General features: G+C 45.4%; 3 long non-coding RNA genes across 11 annotated transcripts in view; 2 read left to right on the top strand and 1 right to left on the bottom strand.

Annotated features, from left to right (window-relative positions):
* LOC122681435 overlaps nucleotides 1-26605 on the top strand; it is a 122245-nt gene that overhangs the window by 69045 nt on the left and 26595 nt on the right. The window contains exon 3 of one of the 4 annotated variants that reach the window (XR_006336969.1): nucleotides 9170-10110. The exons of the other annotated variants lie outside the window; for them this stretch is intronic. This is a non-coding gene — a long non-coding RNA (uncharacterized LOC122681435). Of the gene's footprint in view, nucleotides 1-9169; nucleotides 10111-26605 lie in introns of those variants that run through there. 4 annotated transcript variants of the gene reach the window in all.
* The window catches only part of LOC122681436, a 109340-nt gene that overhangs the window by 55994 nt on the left and 26741 nt on the right, over nucleotides 1-26605 (bottom strand). For 2 of the 6 annotated variants that reach the window (XR_006336976.1, XR_006336971.1), the window contains exon 2: nucleotides 25416-25600. The exons of the other annotated variants lie outside the window; for them this stretch is intronic. This is a non-coding gene — a long non-coding RNA (uncharacterized LOC122681436). The remainder of the gene's footprint in view (nucleotides 1-25415; nucleotides 25601-26605) is intronic. 6 annotated transcript variants of the gene reach the window in all.
* LOC122681438 lies at nucleotides 15353-19159 on the top strand. The gene is made up of 3 exons (XR_006336978.1): nucleotides 15353-15445; nucleotides 15844-15944; nucleotides 18980-19159. It is a non-coding gene; the product is annotated as an uncharacterized LOC122681438 (long non-coding RNA).

Consider the following 26605-nt stretch of genomic DNA (forward strand, 5'->3'; position numbering starts at 1 on the left):
AGCACTCTTAAATCACCATCCCATCCTGGGATTGCATGAGATATACATTTGTGTGTGTGTGCTTCCAGAACGTCCTGCACATTGTGCTAATGTTGCCCATCCAACCGAAATGGTCTGACCCTCCCTCATCTGGTTTTAAGCTCCCTGAATTGAAGTAGACACTAACCTGTTTAGAATCTGTTATCTCAGGGCCCCAGTCAGTACCTAACCCATAGGATATGTTCAGTGATATGTCTATTGGGTGAGTGAATGACTGACTTCGTGAAGGAATGAATGGAAACAAGCAAGTGTTGAAGCAAAGGAGAGACGTCCATTCCCCAAAGACCGTGCTAAGATCTCAAGTGTGTCCACGTGCATGTGTGCTCTGTGGTGTCCGACTCTTTGCGACATCATGGACTGTAGCCCACCAGGTTCTTTTGTCCATGGGGTTCTCCAGGCAAGAATACTGGAGTGGGTTGCTATTTCCTACTCCAGGGGATCTTCCCAACCTAGCGATCGAAGCAGGGTCTCTTACGTCTCCTGCATTGGCAGGCAGATTCTTTACTACTGGCGACACCTGGAAAGCCCAAAGAACTCAAGAGATTTTATTTTTCTGCTAGCTATTTCTACTTGTATATGATGACCCCTCAATAAGTATTTATGGAATTGAATACCAGATTAAAGTCTTTTTTTGTGTTCTTATGTCAAAATTTACCACCCACTTCAGAAAAGAGACTTTATTGTGGGAGATTTGTTATTTAGGCTTTCCAAGGTTTGCTTACTAACACACATGAACTCTAGTGACATGCTGGGGGCTTGTTCAGTGTGGTGACATTGGCCAAACCAGTTAAGCTGTCCCTTTTCATCTGTTAAATAGACAGGCCCACATATCTCTCAATCTTTAAGTACCTCCCAGCACTTAAAACAATACCAGACAAAATTTTAAATGACAGACACAAAGTAGTTGGTCAAGTATCCTTTTGAAATTGAACCAGAAAGCAAAATCCTGGAATAAAGTAGAAATTATATGTATATTGTGCCTCCAACCTACTGATAAAAATAATAGTGGCCATTCTCATAAAACAACTGCTATGCCAGAATTCTTCCCTCTGCTTGTGAAGGTCAAGTTCATGGCATGAATGGTGTCCCTCCTGTTATATTAACATGTTCAGACACCAGGCTGGCATTTCAGGTTGGTTTATGAAAGAATCGAAAAAGGTCAGGATTTTAGTTCTTTATCTTCATTATTGCACTGTTTATACAACAAACAACCACGGGTGGTTTCCCTATTTATGTTGCTTAGTGACAAGAGCATTCTCTCCTTCCAATAAAATATATTAAAAAGGGGAAAAAAAGAAAAAAGAAAGAAAAGCTAGGTCAAACTTTCTCAAAGTCTCAGGAAACTAGAAACCACAAGCAGAACAACGCAATTTAAGCTCTTTCTAAGGGTAATATGAGCTTTACTTTTTCTGATAGATCTTCTGTGGGGAGGGCAGGGGCTGGAGGATGTTGCACAATTTACATTCTACTTTGGATAAATATAGTTGCGGTGCAAACAAGCTCTGGCCGCTGAAGACTGCCCCACTGCAGTCACCCTTGGGAGGGTGAGTAAAGAGAAATAAATGTTAAACTTTCTCTCAAGATGAAATTCTGCATTCTAAATTAGCTGAGTAGAGAAATCCAGCCAGAAGGAGGACCAGGGGGTCACAGGTATTCAGGACCATGAATCATGGTCAGGAAGCAAATGCTGAGAGAGTCCACCTCTGGAAGAATGAGCTCATTGTCACACTGGGGTGCCCTCTGTGAGAGCAAGATTAAACTTCCCTGGCACCAACCTTCCCCAGCTAGACGTTATGAAGAATAATAATGCTACCTGGCACAAAGGGAGGACTTGACGCTTATTCACAGTGACAAAGGGCTCAGTGAGTGGTTCACATTCTTTGCCATCATTATTTTATAGATGAGCTAACAGATTCCCTAAGCGGCCCCAGAGTCTGACACAGCAGGACTGGACTCCTATCCACGGGTCTGGCCTCCTGGCCACACACACACAGAGAGGGCTAATCAGATCTTCCGTCCTAGAAGAGCCTAGAGCAGCTGGCTGATGTCTCAATCACTCCTTTTCATAGGGGTTCAGCAACATAAAGAAGTCAACCACCCAGAAGAACATGCACTTCTGAAAGGACACACTTTCCAAATATTTTTCTTAAATATCTCAGTTTATTGAATTCCTTGGTAGGAGACTGAGGTTCAAAAAAAAAGCTAATAGCAGAGGAAAAAAAGGCACAATTTGATTAGGAAGACAGGTTTCATTTTTCTTCAAAGACATTTACTTATGTTTTGAAATAATATAACAGGTAGGTTGACTGTAGCCAGAAGTGGTGGACGGTGCGCAATGTTTCCCCCCAACTTCCTGGGAAAATGGATCACATAGTGTTATGTTTGTCTGTATATGCTTAGCCGCTCTGTTGTGTCTGACTCTTTGCAGCCCCCTGGACTGTAGCCCATCAGGTTCCTCTGTCCATGAGATTTTCCAGGCAAGAATACTAGAGCAGGTTGCCATTTCCTATGCCGGGGGATCTTCCCAACCCAGGGATCAAAACCATGTCTCTTGTATCGGCAGGCGGATTCTTTACCACTAGCGCCACCTGGGAAGCCCCTGTGTAGGGTTGGTGCACAGTAAATACGGGCGAACTATAGTGTGGAGACCTTGGCTTCCATTAGGGCCCAGGAGAGCTAACTCTGCCATTTTAGTTCAGAACCACATCTCTTAGCACCATCAGCCCCACTCTAGCACTTATTTGAAAACCAATCAGAATAGAACCTCATAGCTGCCTTTTATTCCCTGAGCTAGAATTCCTCATGTTGCCACCAGCCAATAGCCTCAACTCACCAGTTTTTTCTAAGTGCCCGGCAAATACCATTCAACATTGAACCTACAAATAGGGAACTGTCCATCTATTGCTGATCTATCGTGGATGATGGTGCATTATATAAAATTCCCATTTAGATTTTCTGTGTTAAAAGGGAAGGTAAGTGGTGATGCAAAAGTAATTTTCCAGGGACTATTTCTCTATTCAGAATCTTTCAGGCAGATCAGAATTCCTCTGCTTTTGCAAAAAAAAAAAAAAAAAAGATTTGCAATGCTCTTTGATTCATCTTATCATTAGATAAACCTCTTCCTTCTCTCTTACTTCAGAGTGGTCCCAATCCCCACTTTCACCCCGATCTGTTTTTAAGGCATAGACTATTAACCTAACAGAGTAACATTTGAAATGCACCTGTAATGTATGAAGGAAGCATTTGGAAATATAAATTTTCTAAATAAAAGTGTCAAGCTCCTAATAAAGTAAGATAGATTTATTTTTCTTTTGTATATCTGTAGCATAATTCGTTTCCCCCATTAAAAGTCTCGTGCAGAATACCAAGATTCACGGTTTTTCCCCTAGCAAAAAACATTAGCCTAATTCCCCCACTTAAAATGATTTAACTTCTCAGCAGATGTCCTAAGCAGGCTTGGGTTATGTTCAGAGGCTCTCAGCAAATTAGCTATAGTCATGTCCGAGGATGAGTAGACCTTTTCAATGCCTAAAGCAGATTATTTAAGAGAAAGAAAGGAAGCAGACCAGCCCTAGAATAATAATTTGAAAACCATCTCCAAGCATTTGTAATGCCACAAAATCTTGATTTAAGGGATGGTGTACTATTTCACAGATGCAGGTATGCCAAAGGTCACACCACATCTCTAAAAACAACTGCGTGCAGCAAAGGCTGAATAAAATGCACTTTGGCCATGAGGAGTATGTTAATGCTGTTTCTCAGACTCTGTTCAAAAGAGGTTCCACTATTTATTCTCATTCAACATCAGGGCCTGGTGTCCTGAACCTCCATTCACCCACTGGAAGGAATGTGTCCTCCTATGGTTTTTAAGTTGTCAGTGAATGACTGCATATAATCAATAAGCTATTAAGAGAAGCCAAGCATACCTATAAACTAAGTTTTGTACACAAAATATAACTTATAATGGTACTTTGGGGTACATACTTCACTATTACACATCACAGTAATAAAGAATAAAATTGGTGAGTTTATGCAAATGAATTTAATTAGTAGTAGTTTAATACATGGGCTTGGACGGCAAGGAGATCAAACCTGTCAATCCTAACGGAAATCAACCCTAAATATTCATTAGAAGGACTGATGCTGAAGCTGAAACTCCAATACTTTGGCCATCTGATGTGAAGAGCTGACTCACTGGAAAAAGACCCTGATGCTGGGAAAGACTGAAGGCAGGAGGAAAAAGAGGCACAGAGGATGAGATGGTTGGATAGCATCACTGACTCAAGGGACATGAGTTTGAGCAAACTCCGGGACATAGGGAAGGACAGGGAATCCTGGTGTGTTGCAGTTCATGGGGCTGCAATAGTCAGACAGGACTTAGCAACTGAACAACAACAGGGACTTCCCCAGTGGCTAAGCAGAAAAGAATCCACCTGCAATGCAGGAGATGCAAGAGACGTGGTTTGATCCCTGGGTCAGGAAGATCCCCTGAAGAAGGAAACGGCAACCCGCTCCAGTATTCTTGCCTGGACAATTCCATGGGCAGAGGAGCCTGGTGGGTTACAGTCCAGAGGGTCACAAAGAGTCGGACACAACTGAAATGACTGAGCACACACATGCACTTTTATACAGTCCTATCAGTAGGAATTAGGGTTGGCTACTAGTGACAGAGAATCAAGAATAACTGAGGTATAAAAATGATTGACATTTATTTTTCTCATTCTGGCTAGAAGATGTCTCTTTCATATATCACACTGAAGGTCCCTGCAAGGGTGAGATGGTGGTTTTGAAGCTTCTGGAATCAATCCATATCCTTTAGAGGAGAATATGAACCCAGGGTGGGATTCACTGAGGAGGGTGATCAACTGTCCTGAATTGCTGCAACCAGTCTCTTTTAGCACTGAAAATCCCACATCCTGGAAAAACTCTGGACTGGGACCAGTTTGTTACAGGTCACTGGGAGCCTCTTCTCAGCAAAGGGAGGAACACAGTCTGGCCAGGTGACTTCATCAAAGTTCTGCCAGCCACGGGAAGTGGCCCCCTGACCTGTCCCGGCCCAGGGTTGATGACAGCTCTGATCAACTCATCCAGGCACTGTACCCCCACATGTGGTCCTTCCTTCCTCATCACCTGCCCTTGTTCCACAAACGCTTGTCAAACATTCATTCTAGGTCCATTTCTCCATCAGCCTGGAAAAACGTCATTGTTGAACCATCAAGAAGAAAAACTACCATGTCCAGTTTTTTGACAAAACCTCAGATGAGTGGCCTTCTGGCCAAGGGTCTGTGATTTCATCTTGTTGGAGCATTCATTGTCCCCATAGGAGTTGCAGCTTTCTGTAAGTTTTCTGTGGCTGAACCAAGAAAGAAGGCATGTGCAGATTTCTACTGAAATTATGATTCCATGAAAGATTTTGAGGAGAAGAGGAAGGCTGGTATCTTTCAAAGTGATTTAAAACATAAATAATTTCTTCGGGTTGAGTTCCATGAAATTGTGTCACTTACCTGTGTTCCTGAACTATGAAACTATAAGTATCTGGGTTGAGGAATAGTCTCTCAAGAAATAAATGATTAACAAATACTGTGGGCACTAAAAAAAAAAAAAAAAATTCATTCTAAGTCAGGCAACATCCAAAGATTCTGGTTCACCAGGGACAGGATTTGCCGTATGTTCGGCAAAGTTTTCTTTTCCTCCCTCTTCTGTGGAAATTTAGGTCACCGTTAACTGAAGAAGAGGAAAAGGCCATGGCAAAACCCCAAGTCCTCACTGGACTTAGTATTTGCAAAATAGTGGGAATGAATATGAAGTCATTTAGAAAGTGTTTCACCACACACTGAGTTTAAAAAAAATTGAGCTCCACAGAACAAAGTGAACAGTATAATCCTAGTCTATAAAAATATATGAATATTTCTTTCTTTGCTTAATATATTGATAGGGAAAAAAGGCTGGAAAAACATGCACCAAAATGTAAACGGTTATTAAGTCCAAGTTGTAGAACCAGGGTGAAGCACTTGTGATAGAGATGAGGAGGCCTTTTCAAAAGCTACTATGAACCACTAGAGACTGTCGTACAGAGAGAAGTAAGTCAGATAGAGAAAGACAAATATCATACATTAATGCATATATGTAGAATCTAGAAAAATGGCATAGATGAACCCATCTGCAGGGCAGGAATAGAGACGCAGACATAGAGAACAAGCATGTGGGCCCAGGAGGGGAGGAGAGGGTCGGACAAATTGGGTGATGATGACTGATGTATATACACTGAAAGTGACAGTGTTAGTTGATCAGTCATGTCTGACTCTTTGCAGCCCCATGAACTGTAGGCCGCCAGGCTCCTCTGTCCATAGAATTCTCCAGGCAAGAACACTGGAATGGGTCGCTGTCCCCTTCTTCAAGCGGTCTTCCCAACTCAGGGATCAAACCTGAGTCTCCTGCATTGCAGGTGGATTCTATACCATCTGAGCCACCAGGGAAGTCCATATATTCATTGTGCTGTGCTGTGCTTAGACGCTCAGTTGTGTCCGACTCTTTGACTCACCCTGGACTATAGCCCGCCAGGCTCCTCTGTCCATGGGGATTCTCAGGCAAGAATACTGGAGTGGGTAGTCTTTCCCTTCTCCAGGGGATTTTGACAACCCAGGGATCTAACTCAGGTCTCCCACATTGCAGGCGGAATCTTTACTGTCTGAGCCAGCAGGGAAGCCCATACACTACAAGGTGCAAATAGCTAGCTGGTGGAAACCTGCGGCATAGCACAGGGAGCTCAGCCCGGTGCTCGGTGATGACCTGGGGGAATGGGATGGGGGCGGGAAGAAGGCTCAAGAAGGGAGGACATATATGTATTCTCACAGCTGATTCACTTTGTTGCACAGCAGAAACTGTCACAATACTGTAAAGCAATTATAAAAAAGAAAAAGAGAAAAACCGCCATGAAGGCAGAATATGAGGACTTGGCGGCAGATTTGCTGCCGAGGGTAAGGAAGGGGGCGCAGCCGAAGATGACAGGCAGCCTGGATGGATGGGAAACAGCGGTGCAGCTGAGAAGAACAAGGAAGTCAGAGGGAGGGGAATTTGCTTGGAGACGATTTTGCTTTTGAGACATGGAGAATGTTGGAAGTCAAGATTCCCAACAGATCAGCAGCAGCACAGAGCTAGACCTTTGCGCTGGAGAGGGCTAGAAAGTCATCCACATGCACACACAGCTTGAAGCCCTGGAGTCGGGGGAGAGGCGACAGGCATGAAAAACAAAAGAAGAAAGTCAATGGCAGGAGGTTGTGAGAAACAGCCATACTCAAAGGGGAAGAAGAGATAGAAATTAGGTGACAGGTCAGATAGGAATACGAAAAAGCTGGGGAAGCCAGTGTGAAACCAAGGAAGGGAAGACAAAGATGCAAGGGAAAAAGTTCCACCTCAGCAGGAGCTGCCAGACTGGCCTCTCACTCTCCAGGCTTGGCAGAGTTTACAGTTGGAGAAAAAGAAGTCAGCTACCCCCTCCCTCCAGCCGCAGATAACCAGAGGTGCAGCTATAACCTTGAATGAAGTTGAAAGTTTTGGCTATTACTCTGAATTAGACATCTTAATTACCTTTTAATCCTGAAGTAATAGTACTAGAAGACCTTTTATTACCTGAAGGTGAGCATAAAAGCCATGGTCATCCAGGAGCTAGAGACCAATTAGCTCCACAGCACAAAGAAAGACAAAAATAAAATTGCTTCATAATTACACCCTGAAGTCACACTTCTTCAACATCACTGTTACACAAAGATGGAGCTGCTGTGACCACCGCCTCTCCCTTAGATAGCAAGCAGGATGTCCAATAGAACGTTCTCTGTTGTCTGGGAATTGCAGCTAATTTCCAAAGTCGAAAATAGTGCAGTGTGCCCCTGTTCTTAAAAGACCCCAGCAGCAGCCAGATATTTCCCTGGGGCTATTTGACTCTGCTGCCATCAACCGATCACCTGCCTCTTGCGTGCATTTGTAAATGCACACGTTCACACGTTTACAATGCACACAGCTCCTGCATTTGGAACCGGGAGTTGTTAGCTTTGTGAAGATCGCTGGAGTCTCTTCTCCCTCTTTTCTGTTCCTTTTATCTTGTTTTGTAACAAATCAGTGCAAATGCAGTAGCTTAAAAACACAGAAATTCCTGAGCTCTGTAGGTCAGAAACCCAGGCACAGCTCTCTGCTCAGGGTGTCACAGCTGAAATCAAGCTGTTGGTGGCTGTGATCTCATCTGATGCTCTGGGTTCTCTTAGCTCACTGGCTATGGTAGAACTCAGTTCCTTGCAGCTGTAGGACTGAGGTCCCTGTTTACTTACTGACTGTCATATGGTTCGGAAGCCGTGAACCTCCCTCATGGTGTGGCCGCCACCATCTTCAAAGCCAACAGCCGAGCCCCCATGTCCAGTCCTCCTCACACTTAGAGTCTGTTTCCAGGAGGAGCCAGGTCTTCTAAGCCTTCCCCATTTAGGCCAGGCCCACCTCACTACTCTCCCTTTCTTAAAGGCAACTGCAGTAGAACATGACCTCATCATGGGGATAAACCATCAGACCCACAGTCTTGAGGGAGTGATGCATGATGTACCCCCAGGGGCAGGAATCTCGGGGCTGTCTATCCTATAACACTGCCTCCAAAAAGCCAATCCTAGGTGGGCTCCCAAAGGCTCCTTTGTGAAGTGTAAGGAAGAAGAGTTACTGGGGGCTGTTCCTCAGTTGGACAGTCTCTGCTGCAGCAGACTTGCTGAGCTGCCTTCTTGCCTTTCAGAGGGAACTGGCAGGATGGCCACTGAGTGGCAATAGTGATGTTTGCCCCCCACGCTTTGGCATGGCCCAAGTGTGTGCGCCACTTGGGATCGCCACAGAATGCGGTGGGTTTTGAGCTGACTTCCCAGGACAGCATCCGGGAGCCCCACTGGCTGTGGGTGTTGGGGGTGGGGAAGGAGCTTCAGATGCAGGCAGAGGGCATGGGGACACACGAGGCTACCATGTCAGGAGGGCATCACCCTCCCCAGCACCCCCTCCCCAACCCCTTGCCAGTACCCCCAATTCCTCCACACAGGGCTATCACCAGCCGGGAGAGAACAGCCACAGCCGCAAGTTAATCGAAATGTATGCTCCTTTCTCTAAGCCCACCTCCACCTTCATCTCAACCACACCTGTGAGAAGCAGAAGGTGAGAGAAATGAAAAGACCAGCCACACCCCGTCGGGCCCCCCAGATGCTCCGCCTGCAGGGCTCTCAGGAAAAGTGACCTGAGCCCTAAAGCAGCTAATATACCACGTCTTCAAGTGGCCACACTGCATTTTGGGGATTCCTGACAATACCTGCGAAACAACAGGTTCATCACTACGGGAAGGAAATGGAGAGTTGACAAATCGTGTTGGAAGGTCAGCTTTGCAGAAAAGAACAAAAAAGCTTCCTAAGTGTTGCTCACCAAGTTTGCAGCATTTAATAAACCAGTTACACTCTTGAACACTGGGAACTGTCAACTTCGGGAGGGGACAGGCTCAGTTCAGTGACCTCGGAGCAGAGGGAGAAATTCAGAGAGTGGCTTGACCACCAGGGTCCAGCTTTGGTGGATAACCTGGGAATTTCAGGAATGTGTGCATCCGTGAGGGTGAGTGTGTGTGTGTATTCACGCATGAGTGGGGAGTGTGTGTGTGGAAAGAGAGAAAGTGTGCACATGACGGCATGTGTGTGTTTGAGGCCATGCATGGGGCAATGTGTATTTCTGGGTTGATGTTGATGGTACAAGGAGGTGCCTGACCCTAAGTGGAAGAGGAAAGAAACGGAGTAAGATGGACTCTAACAAGCACTGTACCATAAGCTCTAATTGGCAAAAGAAAAATGAGACTTTGAAAACATGGGAGGTGGCAAAGCCAAGTTTACTGCAATGAGGATGCTCATTTAGGGACCCGCGTCTTAATCCAAGGAGAAGACCCAATGTGATGTACTGTTGCTGAGTTTCCAGGGCTGCTAACTTGTTTTGCTCCCCAGCCATTTGTCTCTCTGTTAGTTTAATCATTTCCACAGCTGTTGTATAATATAACCATGAATGTACCACTGAGCCAGTTTCTCCCAGCCAGTCCTGCTTCCACAGAAACTAATGGGAAGAGGCAGCACTGGGATCTCCACTGCAAACCTGCCAGAACTGGCGAACTGGGTCGCAGTGAGCTTGCTGCCCAAGGGAAGGGCAAACAGGCTGCCATCTCCATCAAATGTGTCCTTTGTTTTCCCTTTCTTGCAGATAGCACATCTTTCCCTATTTCTGAAGAAATCCATCCCCTCCCTAGTTACCTGGCTCTTTAAAGAAAAGAAAAAAAAAGCAAGACCTGAAGAGTAAAGATAATCATTTAGGCACAAGTTGGGGCTTCCAAGGTGATGCTAGTGCTAAAGGATGTAGCTGCCAACGCAGGAGACATAAGAGATGAGAGTTCGATCCCTGGGTCAGGAAGATCTCCTGGAGAAAGACATGACAATCTGCTCCACTATTCTTGCCTAGAAAATCCCATGGACAGAAGAGCCTGGTGGGCTATTGTCCACTGGGTCACAAAGAATCAGACACAACTGACGCGACTTAGCACACGCACACAATTGTGCAACTGCTTTTGATTCCATAAAGAGCACAGCTTCTATTTCCTTCATCTTATGTCTCCCCGAAAGCATTTCACAGTTATTTCTTGTCCTCTGTTTTCCCAATTGGATGACTCCAGTATCATCTCAGAAAGGCTGTTGTGTCCCGAATACTGTGCCGTTTATCGAGTTCGAGAGAATTGTGACCATCGGCAGCACCAATCTTTACACAGAATCCTGGAGAAACAACTTGATAACTTACAAAGGAAGTGATTTCTCCCAGAGTGTCCCTTCATCCGGGAACAGGAGTGAGCACAGTGTCACAGATTTTCAGGAGTCAGAGTGGAAACTCACCACCCATGTTGAACCCCCGTCTTACTCCTAAGGAAACCAAGACCTGGAGAAGTTAGCTTCTTTGTGAACTAGTCACCAGGAGCAGAGCTGCAATTGGCTCTTAGCAATCATGCCTCCCAGCTCCAGTCTCTGGTCCTGGCTCCCTGTGGCCCCCTAGATCTTGGCCTTCTTGATACTGAACATTTCCCCTAGTGTTGGCCCTGCAAAACATCCTTATTCCTAAGCAAAATGATTCCTACATTTTCTTTATTGGATATGTAATTTAGAACTAAGATTTATGAAGCTCCACTGGGAGCCAAGACCTGTGCTGTTTTGTGCACACTGACACATTGATAGAGGTATTTTCCAAGAGGCTGTAAAATGTAGGCTATTTGTGAATGGCATTAAAAAAAAAAAAAAAATCCATTGCAGAGAACATCTCTTCTCCTCCATATAACCACAGAAACTAGTCTACAGTTCACTAAAGAAATAGGGACTTAAAGTGTCCTTAGCTACTGAATTAGGTGGCTGGTGAGTAAATGTGGTGTAGGTATGTAGATGCATGTGCTGTGGCTTGTGCTACAAAAAGCTAAGTCAGAATGAAGTTGAAAGTCACAAAGGTGATGGAGGCTGGAAAAGTCTAGAAGCAGAGACATCAGACTGTCCACATGTCCCACTTCATCTGCCCAATTAGCCATCAACAGGCAGGTCAGACTATGGGGTCAGCAAGAGGAGTGTCTTTCTCTTATCATAACACATACCTATCTGCTGCTGCCGCTAAGTTGCTTCAGTCGTGTCTGACTATGTGCGACCCCACAGACGGCAGCCCACCAGGCTCCCCCGTCCCTGGGATTCTCCAGGCAAGAACACTGGAGTGGGTTGCCATTTCCTTCTCCAATGTATGAAAGTGAAAAGTGAAAGTGAAGTCGCTTAGTCATGACCAACTCTTAGCGACCCCATGGACTGCAGCCCACCAGGCTCCTCCGTCCATGGGATTTTCCAGGCAAGAGTACTGGAGTGGGGTGCCATTGCCTTCTCGGGCCTACCTGCTACTGTTGCCTTTTTCTCTGTCACTTTGGCAAAACAACTCACCCTGGTCTGTCTCTGAAAGATGCTCAATGCTTATCTTCTTTCCCTGAAATTGAGGTTTCTCTACTTTCCAACTCTCATATATATGTGGGTGAGTTTGGCAAGTCTGGGGGTAGCTGCTGTCTCATCAGCCCACCCCAGACTTGCCCTTGCCCTCAAAGTGAGGAGAAATAAACCTCCAGAGCAATCCAGTCCATCCCTGAAGGGGCTCCAGGGGTGGAGAGAGTGTCCTGGGTGTACCATTGATTGGTATTTAAAGAAAACCAAAGATGAAGGAATGCTGACAGGGCCAAATGACATCAGAAAGAAGCAGAAACCCCCTCCAGGAAGTGTTTATGTGGGTCTGAGATATCAAGAGAGTCTTGATAAACTAGATAAACTCTCTAATAGTAGAGTTGCTGCTGCTGCTAAGTCACTTCAGTCGTGTCCGACTCTATGCAACCCCATAGACAGTAGCCCACCAGGCTCCCCCGTCCCTGGGATTCTCCAGGCAAGAACACTGGAGTGGATTGCCATTTCCCTCTCCAATGCATGAAAGTGAGAAGTGAAAGTGAAGTTGCTCAGTCATGTCTGACTCTTAGCAACCCCATGGACTGCAGCCCACCAGGCTCCTCCGTCCATGGGATTTTCCAGGCAAGAGTACTGGAGTGGGGTGCCATTGCCTTCTCCAGGAGTAGAGTTAAGGTAGTCTAATTAAACTCATAGTCTGAGAGACGTGGAAAGTACTTGGCAGAGAATTACTTAAGTGGGAAATGAATAAGGTTCAATCCTAGTGTTAAATGAGCCTTCTGAATTCAAAATCCAAAGACATGTCCTAAGTTGTGTTCTGAATTTCATGAGATTATATTCAAGGGTAAAGAGAGGCCTGGTGAAGTAAGTCAGAAAAAGAAAAACAAGTATCATATATTGATGCATATGTATATGTATATGGACGGAGAAGGAAATGGCAACCCACTCCAGTGTTCTTGCCTGGAGAATCCCAGGGACGGGGGAGCCTGGTGGGCTGCCGTCTGTGGGGTCGCACAGAGTCGGACACAACTGAAGCGACTTAGCAGCAGCAGCAGCAGCATGTGTATATGGAATCTAGAAACACAGCGCAGATGAACCTATGTGCAGGGCAGGAATAGAGACGCAGACCTCGAGGACAGACTTGTGCACACAGGAGGGGACGGAGAGGGTGGGGCACATTGAGAGAGCAGCATTGACGTGTATACGCTGCCACGTGGAGATAGCTGGTGGGAAGAGGCCGTACGGCACATGGAGCTCGGCCTGGTGCCCTGTGGTGGCGTGACGGGGGGCGGGGGGGGGAACGGAGTCTCAAGAGGGAGGGGACACGCACGTACACACAGCTGATTCACGCTGCCGTACAGCAGAAACTCACACAACACTGTAAAGCAATTATTTTCCAATTAAAAATAAAAAGTAAATTTAAAAAAGAGAGAAGCCAGGGCTTTCTCTGGGGAGAGCAGTGAGGATCGAGTGTCAGGAGCAGAAAGAGAGACCCCCACCAGGCAAGTGTGGGCTCAGGTGCTGCCTTTATTTTAAATGTTGATGTTTTGCTCATTATGGAATTTTTCTTTCCCTTGAATTGTTTAAAATAAATTATTAACATATGATTTATCTTGATTGCTGAGTTATTTTGCACTCCCTAAGTTTAGTTACCGATGAGTGTCTCACTTATCTCACTCCAGTATCATCCCTGGTAAGGGGCCTGGTACATACAAGTGACAGAAAAGTTACCAGCCATTATGTGTTGAGTTGTGTCCCCCTAAAAGATATTGAACTGTGGTGTTGGAGAAGACTCTTGAGAGTCGCTTGGGCAGCAAGGAGATCAAACCAGTCAATCCTAAATGAAGTCAACCCTGAATGTTCATTGGAAGGACTGATGCTGATCCATGGGGTCGCAAAGAGTCGGACACAGCTGAGCAGCTGAACAAAAAGATGTTGAAGTCCTAGCCTCTGGGATCTCAGAATGTGGCCTTATCTGGAAATAGGGTCATTAGAGATGTAGTTGGTTAGGATGTGATCACTCTGGGGTAGACTGGACCCCTGATCTGGTGTGACTGATGTCCTTATAAAAATGGGAAATTCGGACAGAGACACATGTGAAGGACAAAACATGAAGGCAGAGGTAAGGGTGGGTCATGCATGCATGCAAAGATCTCTAGCAAAGAGGCAGAAGCTAAGAGAGAGGGAAGGAGCGGACTCGCCTTGCGATCCTAAGAAGGAAATGGCACTGTGGACACACTGATCTTAGACTTCTGGTCTCAGAACTGAAATGTTAAATTTCTGTGGCTTAAGCCACCCAGTTTGTGAAACTTTGTCATGGCAGCCCTAGCAGACTAATACATCATTCTGCATCTTACGGAGAGACAGCACCCCCATGTCAGTTGGTCAGAAGAGTCCTATTTCAAGCTTGTAGTTGGGAAACCTGGATCATTGCTCAGCCCAAAGATGTAACTATCAAGTCAAATGCCGAGGCTGTGGGGTGGGTAGGCTGGTTGTAGGGAGGATGAGGCAGTTGGAATGAAGCTGTGACCACTGTCAGGGCACAGCGTTCTATAAAAATGGCGGCCCCAGGACGGTCAGAGGAAAGAGCCCTCTGAGGGCAGGCGTGTGGTTGAAGCGAGGGGAGGTGTAGGGCAGGGAGGCCACTGCACATCCCCTCACAGGATGGCTGCTCATCATGGGCGGGAATTTACCCATCTGGGAAAAGCATCTCTGAGCTCCGCCTGCATCTGACCTTGAGACTTAACAAAGCCCCTACTGTGTGTGCTCAGCGCAGCACCAGTTTCTGTGTCAGAGAGAGTGTGTGTAAGAACGAGGGGTCCTATGAGAATGTCAGAATGCTACCGAGCCCACCCTTGCTCTGCTCGTCACGCGACCAGCCAGTAAATCAGGTGAGTTGTTGGGGCAAGGAATGGCGATTCTTTTTTTCAGCTGCATCAGGTCTTAGTTGTGGCTCTTGGAATCTTTAGTTGCAGCATGTGGGGGTCTAGTTCCCTGACCAGGGATCAAACCGAGGCCCCCTGCTTTGGGAGCATGTCATCTTAGCCACTGGACCACCAAGCAAGTTCCAGGAATAGCGACTTTAACAGAAAGCTGGCAGACTGAGAAGATGGCAGACTAGGGTCTCAAAAAACCACCTTCCCTCAGTCCCAATTCTGCTCCTTTTATACAGAGGACGGGAGGGGGCAGAGCCCACAGTGGTGCCGACCAATGGCTGAGCAGGACTGCTAAGGTCACTCCCTAACTGTCACTCACTTGGGGGAGGGACCCTCTGCGATGCTGGCCAGTGGCTGAGCGGGAATCCCTAACAGCGGTTCACTAACAGCTGTGCATCTGCCCCGGGCCCATTACAAGAAAAAGGAGAGAGATGAATAACACAACTTCCTCAACCTTCTCTTAAGGTTGGTCTCTATGAGTAATTCATTCTTGATTTCTGAAAAGAAAGCAACAGAGAGGGAGGGAGGGAGGGTGTCTCCTGGACTCACCATGAACTAAGGGGCCTGGTTGGCTCTGGCTGCCTCTGGTCACTGACCCTGTGCACCAGTGACATTGTATATCTCGTGTGAAAGTTAATCCCTGAGAGTCGCTTCTTTTACTTACACAGAATATTTTTCTTGTCATTTTAAGGTTCCTCTCTGACGGTTTGAAATCTGTTGCCTTTGGCTACCATCTTGGCTTTACGACCCAGGTTATTCTCTTGCTGTCTTTCTCCCCCTCTCAGTGGCTAGTGTGTATGTGATTGGTAACCTTTGCCTCATAATGCTTTCACTGTGTCCTGCCCATCATTTGTTGTGGACAGAAAGGAAGAGTGAGATAAGCAGAAACTCAGGGAGGAAGAAATCATAGGCCAGACTTTGGCTCCAGCCATAAGCACGCTGTCCAGTCCAGCTTCTACCAGAGGTGAGTGCTGGGTATGAGGGGTTGTCACATCAACAAAACTGCTCCTGGTTCCTCATGGGTCCTTGATCCCTGAGCATGTACATCATCAATCAGAATCTGGGCTAAGTGGCAAAATAAACCACCAATATTAAGTGTAATGGGTAGCTATTGTGTAGATGAAAATAGAAATATCTTAAAGTTTTCTGAAAGGTTTATCTATGATAGTTTTTCTGAAATTGAGGTCAATGGATCACTGGCATCAGAACCTCCTGGGACCCTTATTAAAAAGGTATATTTCTGTCCACTAGATCCATTGAGCTGGCATCTCTGGAGATGGGAATTTTAAGTAGGCTCCCCAGGTGATCTCTATGCATCTCTATGTTCGAAGTTTAGAACATTAGGTATCACATAATAAAATGGCAGGATGTTTTCCTGGCTTGAGTGCAAGAACTTCAGTGAGTCCTCTTTTACCATTTCTCGGTGGACTTCCCTTCCTCCCAGCCCTACTTTTTAAAAAAATATTTATTTGCTTATATGGCTGTGCCAGATCTTAGTCGCAATATGCAACGAAGATCTTCAGTCTTCCTTGTGGTCTGCAGGACCTTTAGTTGTAGCATGTGATCTCTGTTGTGGCATGTGGGATCCAGTTCCCTGACCAGGGATTGAATCTGGGCCCCCAGCATTGGGAGCATGGAGGCTTAGCTACTGGACCACCAGGGAAGACTCGCCGGCCGGCCTATTTTTTTACTAGCTTAAATGAGTTCTCTTCCCACTTCCTCAAAGTTTTCCTAACCCAGACCCATATCTGCCCACTTTAGATATTCTAGAATAGAGCCCAGCATTCATGGGATTATTTGGGTAGAATAATTAACCTAGAGTACCGATGTGGCACTTATTAAATACTTTTGTACCAAGAAAAAAAAAATTACCTAGAGCTCCTCAGAGTTAAAAGGCTTCATACATAGAGACTTATTCAATACCTGAGAAGTTAAATTTAGTTGATGAACACTGCTTTGTTAAACCAAGAAGATCATCTTGGGTGATCTCAAGATATCCCACCATCTCCATGACTAGGGCTCAATTATGCCTTTTTCCTTCAAACAGTGTAGCTTTGGAAGTCTTTGTCATAGCCACTTAACCATTATCGTAACAGACTAATTTTCAGACTGAGTTGGGCACCTTTTTATTTTTATTAGATTTTTATTTCCTCTTTATAAAAATATGGTGAGATAAGTATTTGTCTATTTTATTATTTTTGTTTTGTTATTCTATTTTATCTTCTCACTGAGGGTGAGACACTTTGTACCTTGTCTGTAAAGGTAGGAAATGGCAAAGTTGGGACTGGGACTTGAATTCAGGTCTGTCTTCTTTAAGACCCTGGACTCTCTCCCCAACACTGTGTCCCCTCACTAGTGAGCAGCTAGTGTACAAATCACAGGCAAAAAGAGGTGTGCAGAGTCCCACTAGTTATCAGCCTAAGGACTGCCAGTTTGTTCTTTCAAAATTCAGTCCAAGGCCCATTTCTTCCACAAAGGCTAAGCCTCTGCCTTTAAATCCGGCAGGACTGATTGTAACCACTGATGGGTATTTAGCTCTCAGACTCAGATGTAGTGATCTTCACAGGGATTTTAAGTCTCCCTAGTGGACAGTAAACCCTTCCAGGGCATCACCAGCCCCACAGTCTGGAGTCTCGCGCCTCACCTGGACCACAGCCCTCAGTGGATATTATGTCTCCGTGCAGGAGGTAAACTGGCCGCTGCTTTGTGGTCCTAACAAACCTTGGGGCCAGGGGCAGAGGAAGAGAGGCAATGGGGGATCCAATCTTTTTGCATCACAGTGTTCTCACGAATTCTGGGCACAAGCCCCAGGGGAGGCCCACGTGGCAAAGCTAGAGAGTCACGCACTGCAAGCATAAGACGCGTACACGCGCGGCCCTGTAGGCTGAGGTGAAGTAAACCCCGTGGAAATCCCGCCCCTCTGGCTCTGTTGCTGACAGACGTCCGCAGTGTTTTCCTCCCTGACATGTTTGTATTTCACTCTCAGTGTGGGCCCAGCACAGAATTTTCCATTTGTAGCTAGATTTGCTATCGGTCTAAAGTAGTTCCTTCTCAGATTCTCAAACTGTACATGGTTGTGAGCTAAGTGGTGCCCAAGAGGAACCTAATACTATGCAAAGACCCCTGAACTGCTCTCCCAGACCTCAAGTGACTAGACAATCCCTCTCGCTGAAGCACCTTCCAGGGACCAGGAACACCTTCAACACCTATTTTGCCTGTAAGAAGCTACTAGAAACCAGCTTCTTAAGTCACTATTGGTTTTCTGGTCACCAGTATTTCTAAAACAAAATAACTCATCAATGAAAAATAATTCAAAAACTTCACAGCTACTCCCTGAACAGAGTGGAGTCTGAGCCTTCTTAATCTTTATACCTCTAGTGACTAGCCTGACATTTTCTAGATGATCAAGAAACATTTGTTAATTTCAAATGATCTGCATCAATCCCCTGCATCAAAGCAAGACAACCGCCCCAAGTGGGAACACACCACCAGAGCTAGCCTCTGGGAACCACAGGCATCCCACCCCTTCCACCCCTCAAAATCACCTGTGTCTTTACCCTTTTTCGTGCTAGGAACAAACAGTACCCAGTGTGATTCAAGATGCTGAGAGGTGGTCAAATGCCTTTAATTAATTAAGGTGGATTAAATAACTGAAATAAAAGATTTCGAGTGCCCTGTTATTTAGCTTTCTATTTAAATACTCAGTGACTACCTGCTCCTTACAAGCCATGAATCATGCAGTGGATAAATGATTTAAGGTGACTACTAGATTATGCCCAGGAGGGCCTGTCAATATGGCTTGCTATCAACTGCCACTTTATATCAAGGCTAATGGAATGAAATGTAATATGAAATTCAGGTTTGGATAAAAATAAAATAGTGGTTGTCTATTGATTAAATTTACCTGAAAGTCTGACATAGTCATCGACCAAATGTTGTATTTCTGAATGAGTCATGTGCTTTTAAGAGACTGCCAGTAAAATACCGCCTATATTTTAGACTGATCCTGAAAGCTTCTGTTCTGTAGGTTAACTCCTGTGATGCTCAGCCCCAACATGCGACCCTATAGACTATAGCTCAGCACCAGGCTCCTCTGCCCATGGGATTCTCCAGGCAAGAATATTGGAGTGGTTGCCACTCCCTCCTCCAGGGGAACTTCATGACCCAGGAATCAAACCTGCGTCTCCTGCATTGGCAGGTAGGTTTGGTTTTGTTTTTACCACTAGAACCACCTGGGAAGCCCAAACATGACCAGTCAGGACTGCAGGCCTTGACTGATCCCTGGGCTGAGGACCCTCGGCTTAGACCACAGACCAGAGAGGGCCTTATGATAAGCTTATCCAAAGTTGACATTTCAAAGGACAGGATACCTTTCTGCTACACCATCTGCTGTAACAAATTACCACAAACTTAGTGACTTCAAAGAGCACAATTTTATTTTCTTACAGTTCTGGAGATCAGGAGTCTAAAATGGGTCCACAGGGCTAATGTCCCTCTAGACATTCCAGGGGAGAATTCCTCTCCTCTCCCTTTCCAGCTTCCAGAGGTTGCCTCATCTGCATCCTTAGGCTCTTGTCTGCCTCCTTTATCCTTAAGGCCAATAGCATAGCATTTTCTCTCCCCTCTGACCCCTTGCCCCTCTTATAAAGATGCTTGTGGTTACATGAGGCCCACCCAGATCATCCAAGACAACCTCCCCATCTCAATACCCTCAACTTAGTCACATCTGCCAAGGTCCTTGTGCCACATAAGGTCACATATGCCCAGGTACCAGAGCTTAGATTGGAGACATCTCTGGGGAACTTTTATTCAGCCTACCGTATTGTCAAAAGAGAAAATACTGTAAACAGACCACTGGAAATATTCCTATCTATTGACATAATCTTATCAATCTCCAGTGAGTGTGGCAGTAGGAGCACAAAGCCTGGGCCCAGGAATCACCCGGGTTCCATTCTGACCTGGCTCTGCTATTCACAAGCTCTGTAAGTCTGGACCAAAAAATTCATGAATGGTCATGTGGCTTAAGCATCAAAACCCAGAAGTGGCAGGAAATGAGGCAGGAGAGACAGAGGGTGATTGAACTGAAGTAGCACGCTCGGAATTCCACACACAAATGTGAGTTCTCCTCTGCCCTCTGTACCCCTGTGTTGTGGGTACCTGAGACAGCACTGCCATGAAAAACAACTGATGGATGAGACACTGACTCTTCAATTTCATGAACGTACCGTGGCAGCTGTTATGAAAACGATTTGTGCATCTCTGTCTTGCCCACTTGGGCTTCCCTGGTGGCTCAGATGGTAAAGAATCTTTCCCACTAATCCTACATGACTTGGACAAGGAGGCCAAATCTTGTTCTATTTTACATGCTCACAATACCTAATGCCTAATAGGTACATGCTTAGATGCACCTAATAGTTAAGAATTTACTAGACCCATGCTTATATGCACTTAAGAGTTGAGTCAGACCACTAATAAATTTTAAATTAAATGTTCTCTATTCACATAGGTAAACATAAATGTGAGTGAAACCATTTGTTTAGTAGCATATTTATAAACTTTCTCACCTTGTCTCTTTAGTAAATCTCTTTAGAAATAGATCCACTAATTTTAAATGTAAGATAAAACAGGCTCAAGAGAAATGTTAAAAACACTGTCAACTACAGCAGATGTCAGATCCTGCCCATAGCTTCTCTATATTCACCCCTAGGTGTGCCAGCCCGGCAGCCCCCAAATACAAGCCCCTCCCACTCCTCGCTGAGGGCTTTCTCTGGCCTCCAGTTGGCTGAGTGCTCAGGTAGATGCATAGGGGAGTTCAAGTCTCCTGAGGTAGCCTTCAGCCAATGACTGACAGCTCATGGTCATTGTAGAACAGAGCCTCCATGGCCAATAGTGCCATTCTCCTCAATAACACATTTTTGTTGGCTCCCTTGTTCCATCTTAACCCCCCACCTCCCGCCATTCCCCTGCCAGTGCCTCTGGCATCACCACCCAAGTAAGCTACCTGAACTGAATCTGTGTCTCGGGGTCTGCTTCTGTGACCACAAGTCAAGGACAAGCTGTGGCCACCGGAAGCTAAAAGAGGCAGGGACTGGGTTCTCCCCCAGCCTTTGGAGGGAGCCCAGTCGGGTTTACACCTTGGTTTAAGCCCTCAGATATTGAGCTTCTACCTCCAGAACTGTGGGCATTCATTTCTGTTGTTTATAGTCACCAAACGTGTGGTCGTTTGTTATGACAGCCCCAGGAAATGACTTATTCTGTAACTTTTACAGAGAGTAAGTCATTCCTTTTAGGAAAACTGAAGCAGCTTAAGAAGTGCTTATCTCTCTTAGATGCAGGATTTAATTCCTGTTTTGAAATGGAAACTTACATATTCAGAAGTAGTTACTTGAGGCAAATAACATTGTTCTCCTGCATAAAACCCTCCACTGGGTTGCCTCCAACTGAGACTAAAATCCTATCTCACTGGGGTACAAAGGGCTACAGAGCTCCTCCCGCCTCTCTACCTCCTCTTGTCCACACTCTCTGGCCACATAGACCTTCCTTCGAATCCTGAACAAGACTTAGAGCCTTGTCTTCAGCCTGGGAGGTACCCAGCATATTCTCAGAGTTTCAGACCCAGTCTATGGTTGCTTCTCTTTCACATGAGACTAAGGGGACAGAAATTTAGATCAGATGACGTCCCTGACATCCCCCAGCTCAGGGGACAGGGGAAAGCCCCCAGTCAGAGTCTCAGCTTTTCTGGTTATTACCAGGTGACCACAGACAGGCAGGTGACCCTCTCTGGGCCTCAGCCTCCAAATCTGTAGAAAAAGGGAGCTAGTGATGACACGGCCTGCAGACCCCTCCCTGTGTGACAGTCTTGGCTTACATGACTGCGTTTCATAGGTGGTGCCTCCTGCTCCTTCAGGGGTCACTTATGGAATTCCGGGATGCCCAACACACCTGTAAGAGTGGAAGGAGCAGGAAGTGCAAGGACCCAAGAAAGGAGGTCATGGATGGACTTCCTCCGTGCTCTCATGTGACCAGATCATGCTGATGGAGCACAAACCCTGACACCTCTTTGAACCAAGGCCTCAGAGCCGCATGCATCTCTTGAAAGGAAAAGAACATTGTTCTGGACAATTCTGGGAAAGATGCTGAGGAAGATTATTTTTGATCACAGACAAACTCAAAATATATTTGCTTCTTAATTCCTTGAATAAATGATTCATGGAATGCATGCATTTTAAGGAGCTGAATGCTTTTGGGTTGTTTTCCTGGAACCCTCCATTTCTGAACAGTCTCTAAAGACCAGTAATAAATATACACAGCTGCACAGCTAAGTGATCATGAGCATGCCCTTACGTGTCTGTTGCATTTGCTTTAGGAAAATTCATTAATAAATAAACATTTTCCATAAACATGCCAGATAAAACAAAGGTAATGAGATTCACTTTTAACAAGTCGATACTAAGAATAACAAATGATGACTTTTTAGGGGATTTTCCTGTAAGTTTCCTGAAAGCCTCATAAATCTCTTCCCTCACCTCCTTTTTTCCCTGACTATATTCTCCTGACTGAAAATACCCTCCTACAGTGAAAAATCCACAGTCAATTACACAGAGTTACAGAAAAGATGGTGAGAATGTGGAAAATAGCAAATAATCCTGGGAGAGTCTTCTTCACGTTCCAGTTCTCTTAATGCCCCCAAATGATCCAAAGCTGCAACCCCATGTCTTTTCTCAGGATGACTGGTGTGGGATCGGCAGCCAGGGATGTAGTGTTAGTCTTCAGGAGACTTAGAAATGCTTTGTGCTGAAATGACTTCTCCCACTGACGCCGGCTTCCCTGGTGGCTGAGATGCTAAAGAATCTGACTCTGATGGAGGAGACCCGAGTTCAATTCCTGGTTTGGGAAGATCCCCTAGGGAAGGGAATGGCAACCCACTCCAGTATACTTGCCTGGAGATTTCCATGGACAGAGGAGCCTGGCGGGCTACAGTGGATGTGGCTGCACAGTCAGACACAACTGAGCAATTAACACTGGCTTCTGTGTCTACAATCCCTACAGTGTCTGGCACATCCTAAGAATTCAAATGAATGAATTACTTGAGTCTGAATTGGCCAAGGTAGAGGGTGACATTTGTTTTGGCCAACAAAGTATATGCAGTGGTCTCCGGGATGAAAAAGGGAATCCAACCAGGCTTCCATAGCTTGATACACATATTCTCTAAGTTTAAAATAGTCATGGAGAGAGCAGAGATTTGGAATCTTACAGACTTTGTTGAATCCAAGCTCTACACATACAAACAAATTGTTTGAGCTTGCATGAGAGATTTAAAATCCCCAAGCCTACATTAAAATTTTTTTTTTATTTTTGGCCATGCCACATGGCGAGTGGGCTCTTAGTTTCTGGACCAGTGTTTGAACCCACTCTCCCTGCACTGGAAGGTTAGAGTCTTAACCACTGGACCACCAGGGAAATCTCCCCAAGCTTGTATTTTATTCTCATCCATCAAGGACTATAATATTCGCTAAATCACAGGATGGTTGAGGAATAGAATAAAATATCTTATGTAAATTATCTAGCACAGCATTGAACACAACTGGTGCTCAATGTAGTTTAGGTTTTCCTCCCAACTCACCCCTATACACTAACCCCTTGGCTCTGATTCCTTTTCTTTTCATTCATATTCCTCAAGTAACCCAAGTAGGGAAAAAAGGTGCTTAACAACCTACACAGAACAATTTTCTCTTATTAAGCTCATTGCATGGTGATTTATCAAAGTTTGTATTATCTGTTTTGCAACTTGGAGTTTAGAATCTGGAAAAAAGAACCATTCTAAGCCACAAAGAATTTCCATCTATACAAAGTTTGAAGATGTGCATTCACCTTTTTCAAGGCTAGCCCTTGTTTGGTAAAAAATCTCTAAGTGTTCCTTTAATTTTATAGATCTAAAAGAAGATACTCTATTATTTTTCCTAGTATTTGGACATAACCATTGACATGGACGCAGTTTTAATACTGAGAAGATAATTTGCTTAAAGAACTGAAACATTACTAGAATTAATTGAGCCAAGGCTATTTAAGAATTTCTTGCCTTTTGGGGCGGGGATATTGAGGAAAGGGTTCTGGCAATGTCTCAGCTCTGTGTAACTTCAGAGGGCGGTGTGCTCTGAAAACTGTGGAAAACCTAGGTTGGAGACTTAGTGCAAGATAGAAAGAAACAGTATTTCCTACCAGACTATTCTTCCCACCAGAAGAGAGTGCGTGGAAAGCACCTGGCCAGGGTTTGGCACAGCCCAGCATGGACTTGGTATCAACTATCATGGAAGACATCACTAATGAATAAATAATCCAAAAGAAACTGATATCAAGCTGTTACATACCTGTGTGTAAGAATGGGCTGTCTCTATGGGTAGTGGATATTTCTCTGGCTAGTTATTGAGAAAAGAGAGTAAATTCTGGGACAGGAGTCAAGGGCTCCAGAGTGGACCTTAGACTAGGATGTGGACAGAACATCTCTTTTCTCCCTGTGCCTCATGATAGCCGGGCGCCGACCATCCTGGGGGGCAATCCGTGGAGGAGGACCAGTTCTGGAGCTTTGGCAGAGCTTGCACAGGTGGGGCCATGAAGAAGCAGCACACAGAGCAATGTCCAGAAGCAGTAAAGGCACGGGCGCCACGGCTCTCAGAGAAGGTGCCGCCCAGGAACACAAGGACCCACGGAGAGCACGCAGCACAGGCTAAAATCTCTTCACACACACGCCGAGGTCCAAGCCAACACTGTTTGGGTTATAGACCTAACCTAAACCCGGGGTATACTCAGCTTGGGCTTGGATATTTTGCTTACACACAGATTGTGTCCGTCACTGTGCTCATCTCAATTCATTTGGTCGAGGTGGTTTCCAAACCCATTTTAAAGAGCAGAATCTGAGCGAATTGAAAACTTCCATACCTACTCACCAAACCTGGCATTCCACATCAGCCGAGCCAGTGAGCAAACCTGGAATTCCTATGCTTACTTTGACAAGGCTTTTTTCTGCATTATGCCTTTAACACAAAAATTATGAAAGGAAGAAAGTGTGTGGAGTCCGGTCCAGCTATGATATTATTTATTCACCAGATATAAATTATTTCTCCATTGTAAATACAATCCTGAATTGTGCTTTAGTGGCAAGACTGGTTCTATGTTTTATTGGTGGAGGAAGCCCCTGAGATTCCCGCAAACCTTTGCTCGGTTGGAAAGCAGGACGCTTCTGTGAGGCTGTTCACCCTCTGCCTGATCACATTTCCAGACGCCAACCCAGCAAAACAAGGCAGAAAGAAAATCACCAGAGGCATATCCAATGCACAAGATAAACAGAAGCTACTGGAAAGACGTGTAGGATCAGTAATGAAACAAACAAAAAAAAGAACCGCAGAGCCCAGTTGGAACAAGGGAAGAAATCACTCACCACTCAGCAGGAGAATCACTGCACTTCACCGGGGCAGGTGAGCTGGGCATGTTTGCCTGTTAAATCATTACTGGGATTTAAAGAACCTGCATGAGGCAAGGCCACAGATTGATTCGCATGCTATTTATAATTCCTTAACAGTTTGATGTTTTGCAGTCAGAAAAATAGATCACAGGAATGATTCACTGAAAAAAAAAAGAAACATATATATTTAGTTCTCTCTGCTGAATAAAGTGGCACAACCACCTTTTGCATTTTTTCCAATGCCATGAAAATGTGTTTTCATTATGCATCACATTATATAAAACGTGGTGCTGAGAAGATTCCTGCTTCCCTCCCTAGGCAGGAGTGGAGGAAACAGCCTGAGTATGGAAATTGGGCCTCCCACAAACCATGCGTGGGGGCCCATCCAAGACTCAGAGGGAGACCAGTGTCATAAGCTCAAGGGCCTTCAGACTCTCTCTTCAGAGGGGCCTGGAGACCAGGAAAGAGGTGTTCAAATTGCCCTTAAACCCTGTCTCTAGAGAGCTCGGCCTGGACCACTTCATGAGGTTTTCTTGGGAAAGGAATCAAGGAGAAGGGTGGAGGTCAAATTCATGTATGACCTTGAAGCCCTGTCTACCACCTAGGAAGCTACAAGCTGACCACCGGCACCGGCTCTGTGGCAGGAATTCCTGTCCTTTGCCAGGGGATCACCTGGAATAAGAGTCAATTACATTTTACAGTGAAGCACCTTTGTTCTCTTACTCCAGGTCTGAAGGACAGTCTAGCTACATTTTCAAACTATGGCTTCTGGAGAGCGTTGAAGAATTCTGTAGAGGTATATAATCTCCCACTTGAGGAATGGTAGGTCTGGTTTCCTGGTGGCTCAGATGATAAAGAATTGCCTGCGAGGTAAGAGCCCTAGGTTTGATTCCTGGGTTGGGAAGATCCCCTGGAGAAGGGAATGGCTACCCACTCCAATATTCTTGTCTGGAGAATTCCATGGACAGAGGAGCCTGGTGGGGCTACAGTCCATGGCCTGGCAGGGCTACACAATCCATGGGGTCCCAAAGAGGCTGGACATGACTGAGTGACTAAGCCCACATGGACATCTGCCAACCAGGAGCTGGCTTCAGGGAAAGTGTGTGTTCTGAATCACCCACGACCATCACTGGCACTTTCTGTCCCTTTCCCTGGGCCACTCTGCT

Source organism: Cervus elaphus, chromosome 23 (genome assembly GCF_910594005.1).
Source record: "Cervus elaphus chromosome 23, mCerEla1.1, whole genome shotgun sequence".
Classification (NCBI taxonomy): domain Eukaryota; kingdom Metazoa; phylum Chordata; class Mammalia; order Artiodactyla; family Cervidae; genus Cervus; species Cervus elaphus.